Source organism: Populus euphratica, unplaced genomic scaffold (assembly GCF_000495115.2).
Source record: "Populus euphratica unplaced genomic scaffold, PopEup_1.0 scaffold747.1, whole genome shotgun sequence".
In the NCBI taxonomy this organism is placed as follows: Eukaryota; Viridiplantae; Streptophyta; class Magnoliopsida; order Malpighiales; family Salicaceae; genus Populus; species Populus euphratica.
The window spans coordinates 107,525-115,247 of NW_011500619.1; positions in this window are offsets into that span (position 1 = coordinate 107,525).

The window sequence follows — 7,723 nt, forward strand, 5'->3', positions numbered from 1 at the left end:
ATGTTTTACTTTCATTAATATCAAGTTTATGCATTTTATTTCTTTTTCTTTACTTATTTAACTTTTAATTTAAAAAAATAATTTATTTTTCTTTCTTTCATTATGTTTAACTAAGTTTATTATGTCAATGTGAAAAGGTTACATTAATGGTGTTAGAATAAGTATAGTATAAACTCAATATGGACTTTAAAGTTTGATACTAACATGTTTTGTATTTGTTATCTTGTTCACTCTTAATAATTTGCTTGTTAAACGGTTAATCTAAATTTATTATGTATAACCATTGGTACAACAAATGCTTGACACTTTCATAGCCCAACCATATGAGTGATGAAAGAATTAATTGATGAGTTGAAGTATTGAAATTGAAAGGACAAAGAGATGGCCAAACTTAGAAAAGAGATGCTAGTGTAGTCCAAACTGAAACACTGTTTGGTAAGTGGGTAATATCTGGAGCTTTAAATCTCAAATTTAGGTCTACTTTATATAAATGAAAAGGTAAGACATAGGCTTACTACTTTCATGTGGAGGTATGGCTTTAATAAGGCCATTTTCAAGTCCAAATTATAGCAACAACGAAAAGGTCCGAATTTATCCTGTAGCCCAGACACTATTCAGTGTTCAGCCTATATCTAGAGTTTTAGAAGCCCAAATGACCTCAAATTTCTTCCTCGAAAGCTGAGATGATTTCCTATAACTTTGATGTGGAGGTTTAGTTTAAATTATGATGTTATCAATGACGTTTTATTCAAACAAAAGAAGATAAAGATTGTCACCAAGTCAAGAGTTGGCCACCCACTTATCAATTAGTCATCAAATCAATAGTTCTAAATTTTGGCCTATAAAAGGAGGCATTTACCATGTATTTAGGCATCTTGGTTTCCAGATCAAGCTCATGCTCTTGCTTTCTCTCTTTGTATTTTTTGTAATGTTTATGCTTTGCTTTCATTAATATCAAGTTTAAACCTTTCATTTCCTTTCCTTTACTTAGCTAACTTTTATCTTATTTATGTTCTTATCTTATTTATTTATGTTTCTTTTCTTCATTATATTTCACTCTTTCTTTCATTATGTCTAGCTAAGTTAGTTATGTCAAGGTGAAAAGGTTACACTAATGGTGTGAGAATAAGTATAATGTAAACTTAATATGGACTTTAATGTTTGAGTAACATATATTTTGTATTTGTTATCTTGTTCACTCTTTAATACTTGGCTTGTTAAATGACTAATCTTGAGTTATGTTGTATAACACTTGGTACAACAAATGCTTGGCACTTTCATAGCCCATAATGTATGGTATAACCGACACCTAAGCTATGAAAGGAACTTGATTTGTTGTTAACATAAGTTATAATCATGAATGCTTGACGAGATTTACAAGTATTAGCATTAATTGAATAAGATGACTAATGTAATCATGTTAACAATATATAATCTGATTGGAACCTCCTTTGTATGTGGTTTCCAATTCAATAATAAGAGTTTATACTATACTTGTTTGATATACCATTAGTGGAACCTCTAACCTTGACATTTGTTATTATCATTGTTTAATCGTTACATTAATATTCCATCTCAAAGTTCTCATCTTCTTCTTCTTCTTCTATTTCTTTATTATTATTATTATTAGTACTACTACTACTACTACTACTACTACTACTACTACTACTACTACTACTACTACTACTACTACTACTACTACTACTACTACTACTACTACTACTACTACTACTACTACTACTGTCAACAATCATACTACAAATTTATTTTGCTTGTGATAGTTAAGTCAGAATTATATTTTGATGCTTTCACTAACCAACCAATACATGATGAAAAGAATGGGTAAAGTTGTTAAAGGTAGACCATTTAAAAAAAAAAGAGAAAAGAAAAGTTATTCTAATGTGTTCTAAAAGTTTTATGTTGATGAAGCTTGAAATCAAAAGAAGTTAAGTATTGGTGCTTAAAGATGGTGAATTTGTGTGATTTGATGAGATATTTTGTTTAAAAATTCAATTTTTATAGAATGCTCTACTTCTTTTAGTTTTAACCTTTTATTTCATTTCGCTTTAACCTTAGTCCCATTACACCGAAAACTAAGACCTTTTAATTAATGTATTACTTGTAATATTTTAGTAATGAATATGAGATTGAAGAGCAAGATTATAGTAAAACATATTTATTGATTAAATTAGAGAGATTTAAACACATAAGTCTCAAACATATGAGTGTTGGAGTGTATATCAATGAGAAGACCTATCACTTAGGCATGACATAAATTTCATTTTGAAGTTTGCATGTAAATAAATTCATGAAAATTTATGTTTTTTGTCCTTATTGATTGTATTCTTATTTATGATGCATGTACTCTTGGACTTTGATAGGAGATTAAGAAATTAGTCATAGTTATTTTATTTCTTTATTTAATTACATTTTTTACTTTCTTAAGTTTAATTTGATCTTTCATTTCTTGAAGACGACCAAGAGCTAAGTGTGGGGTTATATGATACAACAATATTATTTGATAGTTTTACCTATATTTACCTGGTATTTTGTTCACGTTTTATATATAAAATACCTTGATAATATTTATTTTATTTTTTTAAGGCAATTTTGGATATGAGATTCGAAAATGAGTAAATTGAAGATAAAATTCAGACTATGTTACAACCCTTGTCGAATATTAGCAAATTTGTTAAAATGAAGTGATTCCAATAGCATTAGAAAGCTAATATTCATACCTCTCTATATATATATGGCAAGAAAAATAAAAAATAAAAGGTATGGAAATTGTAGCCTTCAAAGACAAGTCTTGCATTCTGTTAATTTTGACATTCAACCATTCCAAATTGAATATCTTGTGTTATAGAAGTCCATTTGAAGCAAACTTAATTTTGCTGGATTTCTAGCTTAAACACCTATCAACCTACTAAATGTTAGAAGAAACAAAGCTCAAATGAGAGAGATATGATTTTTATAAAATAACTACTAGTAGATAATAAAGACATAAGTCCAACTTCATTAAATGTAGATTGTCTACTTCGAAAAGAACTTTTTTTTTTGAAAGATACAAATGGATTGGAGCGTTGTGGGGATTAGGATTTCCTATTAAATAAAAATAAAGAGAGAAAGAAATAGATGAGGCAAGCATAAAGAAGAAGAAAACTCTACCCTTTTCTCATATACCTAAAACTATGTTCTCATTTGTTCTTTGCATTAGTTTTTCAATAGACATGCAAGGCTAAGTTATTTTTCTTGGTTAAAAAGATACAAAAACCTTTAAATTTTAAAAATTATGAGATTTATTCTATCTTTTTTTTTTAGTTTATATGATGAATATGAATATTTTTCAATGCTTATTTTCCATGATTGTTTAGTTTGATTGTTAGAGCGGATTCTAAATTATTACTCTAAACTAATCTAATGCTAAGTTTGTTATCAAAATTATGAGATTTTTTTTAAAAAAACTTGTGAAGCAACTAAGTTTTTTAATTATAATGGATCTATATTCTTAATGTTGGGGAAAATATCCACCTAAATCGAACGATTGCAGATAATTATGTAGTCTAGGTTTATCAACCTATCTAATTCTTAATGGTGTAATTGAATTAAATTACTAGTACAAACACTATGTTTATTTACTGGATAGGGTTAGTTATATGACACGACTAAAAGATTAATGTCTTCTTCCAAGTGCAGGAGTGTCGAAGTAATAAATAACCCGGCAAGACCGGGGTCGAACCACAACGAGGTTAATTGTATAAATTATAAACAACAATTATAAACAACAACAATAGTAACAATAACCACAACAATAATAATAGTAGCAATAATAATACTAATAGTAGTAGTAGTAGTAGTAATAGTAATAATAACAATAACAACAATAACAATAATAAAGAAAAAGAACAAGAAGAAGAAGAAGAAAAGTTGATGAGAACTTTGAGATGAAAAATTAATGTAAGGATTAAACAACGATAACAAACAATGTCAAGGTTAGAGGATCCATTAATGGTATGTCAAACAAGTATAGTATAAACTCTTATTATTCAATTGGAAACCACACACAAAGGAGGTTCCAATCAGATTATAGATTGTTAACATGATTACATTAGTCATCTTATTCAATTAATGCTAATACTTGTAAATTTCATTACGCATTCATGATTATAACTTATGTGAACAACAAATCAAGTTCCTTTCATAGCTCCGGTGTCGGTTATACTATACAGTATGGGCTATGAAAGTGCCAAACATTTGTTGTACGAATTGTTATACAACATAAATCAAGATTAGTCATTTAACAAGCAAAATATTAAAGAGTGAACAAGATAACAAATAGAAAACATGTTAGTATCAAATATTAAAGTCCATATTAAGTTTACACTTACACTATACTTATTGTTACACCATTAGTGTAATCTTTTAACCTTGACATAATAAACTTAGCTAGACAAAATGAATGAAAGAAAAATAAATAAACAAAATAAGAACATAAATAAGATAAAAGTTAACTAAGTCAATGAAAGGAAATAAAAGGCATAAACTTGATATTAATTAAAGCAAAGCATAAAGATTACAAAAAAAATACAAAGAGAGAAAGCAAGAGCATGATCTTGATCTGGAGACCAAGATGCCTAAATGCATGGCGAATGCCTCCTTTTATAAGCCAAAATTAGGAACTATTGATTTGATGACTAATTGATAAGTGGGTGACCAACTCTTGACTTGCTGACAATCCTTATCTTCTCTTGTTTGCCCAAAACGTTATTGATAATGTTAAAATTGGAGCCACTTGAAATATGAAAGTTGTAGGAAATTGTCTAAGCCTTCTTGTGTAAAAAATTCAGCTCATTTTGACTTCTAGAACTCCAGATATGGCCAAAATACTGAATAGTGCTCGGGCTGGAGGACAAATTCGGGCTTCTTTGTTGTTGCAATAATTTGGACTTGAAAATGGCCTTTTTAGATCTTAGGCTCCAATGAAAGTTGTAGGTCTATGTCTTACCTTTCAATTCATATAAAATAGACCTAAATCTGAGATCTATAGCTCCAGATATGACCCAATTACCGAACAGTGTTCCGGTTTGGAATGCACCGATATCTCTTTTCTAAGTTTGGCCACTCTTTATCTTTTTAATTTTAGTTCTGAACTTCATGAATCAATCCTTTCATTTATGTGATAGGCCTACATTTAAAATGAACATTTACAACAAATTAAAGGTATCTTATATTATTAGATATATTATTATAAAGCATGCTTTAGTTAAGGAGTTATTGATACTTTAAGTGCAAAATAATGATATAAAACATTGATAAAAATACACTTTTAAGTATCAATCACACCCCCCAACTAGCTTATTACTAGTCTCTAGTAATCAAAGTGTTATAATAGAAAAATACTTTGCAAATTCCACAAAGCAAGGTAGTCATCATTTAACTTCCATTAATCTATCCAGGTAAACAAACTCTCGTTAAATTTATATACCTGCTCAATACCTCTTAACAAGATATTCATAAACCTTTCTTTTGTGCTCAATGTATCAACACATAATTATGGGGCTTTTCTTGGAAGAAAACAAAATTCTTGTTCTAATGTTTAAGATTAACTTCCTTGGGTTGAGATTATTATTTTTGTCTTTTTTTTTAATATATATATACATATAATTTAAAACACCATGCATCTTTAACTCATGTAACGAGCTTTCAACTAATGACTCCCAGACCAGTTGGTCTTAGGGTATTAGGTGTTAAGACACCCCTACGAGTCGCAGATACTGCTATGTAGATAGTGCAATATTTGATTCCCTTAAGCTTTTCTCCTCAACCCATGTAACAAGCGTTGGGCCAATAGCTCCCAAGTCAGTTGACTTTAGGGTATTAGGTGTTAAAACATCCCTTCGGGCTTAATTGCTTAGGTTAGAGAGGCTACGAAACCAAACTTATCTACATTTTTATTATTATTATTTTTTTTTTCTTTTTTTTCTTTTTTTTAATTATATACTATCCCTTTCCCTTAGTTGTTACCTTTAACACAAGAACATAAATAATGTAATAATCCAATATGCAACCCACAATCATATGTTAAAGTGTGTGTGTGTAAATTAAGTTTTAAGAATACATGTTAAATAAGTATATGAGCAGAATTAAGTGATAACAATGCGAGAGTTTATAAATCTGAATATTTCAAGAAGTATTATGATAGACCTTGTTACGAATGATTACTAAGATGCGTCTCAAGAGTCATACAAGTTCTCCTTACTCTGTCATTATAGTAACAACATTTTTGCACATGCTTTATGAAATAGAAAACACAGTTTTTTTTTTTTAGCTACTACCCTCTCCCCCCAACTAAAATGAGACATTGTCCTCAATGTTTAAAGGTAGAAAGATAGAGTATAGAAGATATCACCAGAAATAACGAATACTGACAAACCTGAAACACACTAGAACAAATATAAGTAACAACAAAACACAATAATAAAACCAAAAGACACAAAGATTCACAAATGAAGGCTCAAATCCAATCTAAGCTATTTACGACTTTCCTTAGTTGACCAATTTATGCGACTCATGGAAGGATCAATTACAGGAATGAAAGATTGTAGTTGGTCAATCAATTGTTCAGCAGTAGCAGTAGAGATTATGATTTGTCGTGCAGAAGATGTTAGAAATTCATGTTCCACAGCATGATTAAGAAAAGACAACAACTTATCATAATAACCATTAACATTTAACAAACCTATGGGTTTATGGTGAATGTGCAGTTGGGCCCAAGAGGAAATATGAAAGATCTCTTCCAATGTGCCTAGACCACCTGGTAAAGTAATGAAGGCATCACCATGGTTAAACATTGCATTCATTCGAGCGGACATTGTGGAGAACTGAAGTTTCTCTCCAATGGTTTTTCCAATGATGTCCCCTTGTGCTAAAGCTTCGGGGACGACCCTTAAAACTTGACTACGTCCTAAAAATACAGCTATTGACACACCTCCCATTAACCCAAGAGTGCCTCCCTCATACACTAAATAAATCTTTCTCTCAGCTAGCACTTGACCAAGATGATTTGCTGATTCTAAAAACTCCTTTTCTTTCTCAGGACTAGATCCACCGAAAACACAAATATTTCTTATATGATGACTTGAGGAACTTGCCATTTCTACACACTTTTGTATTTGTTGAATGTATGGGTTGAGTAGAAATGAAAGGAAGGAAGAGAGGATTTTAGAGATGAGAAATTAGAAAGGCAATCATACCACCTATATGTAGGCCAGCTAGAGTCTCACACACTCTCTCTCTTTCTCTTTATTTATTTACTTTTGAAAAAGCATGCATATGTACAGTGATTGATACTTAAAAGTGTATTTTTATCAAGGTTTTATATCATCATTTTGCACTTGAAGTATCAATAACTCCTTAACTAAAACATGTTTTATAATAATATATCTAATAATATAAGATACCTTTAATTTATGGTAAATATTCGTTTTAAATGCAGGCCTATCACATAAATGAAATGATTGATGATGAATTTAAGAACTAAAATTGAAAGGATAAAGAGATGGCCAAACTTAGAAAAGAGATGTCGGTGCAATCCAAACAGGAACACTGTTTGATAATTGGGTCATATCTAGAGCTATAGATCTCAGATTTAGATCTACTTTATATGGATGGAAAGGTAAGACATAAGCCTACAACTTTCATATGGAGCCCAAGATCTAAAAAG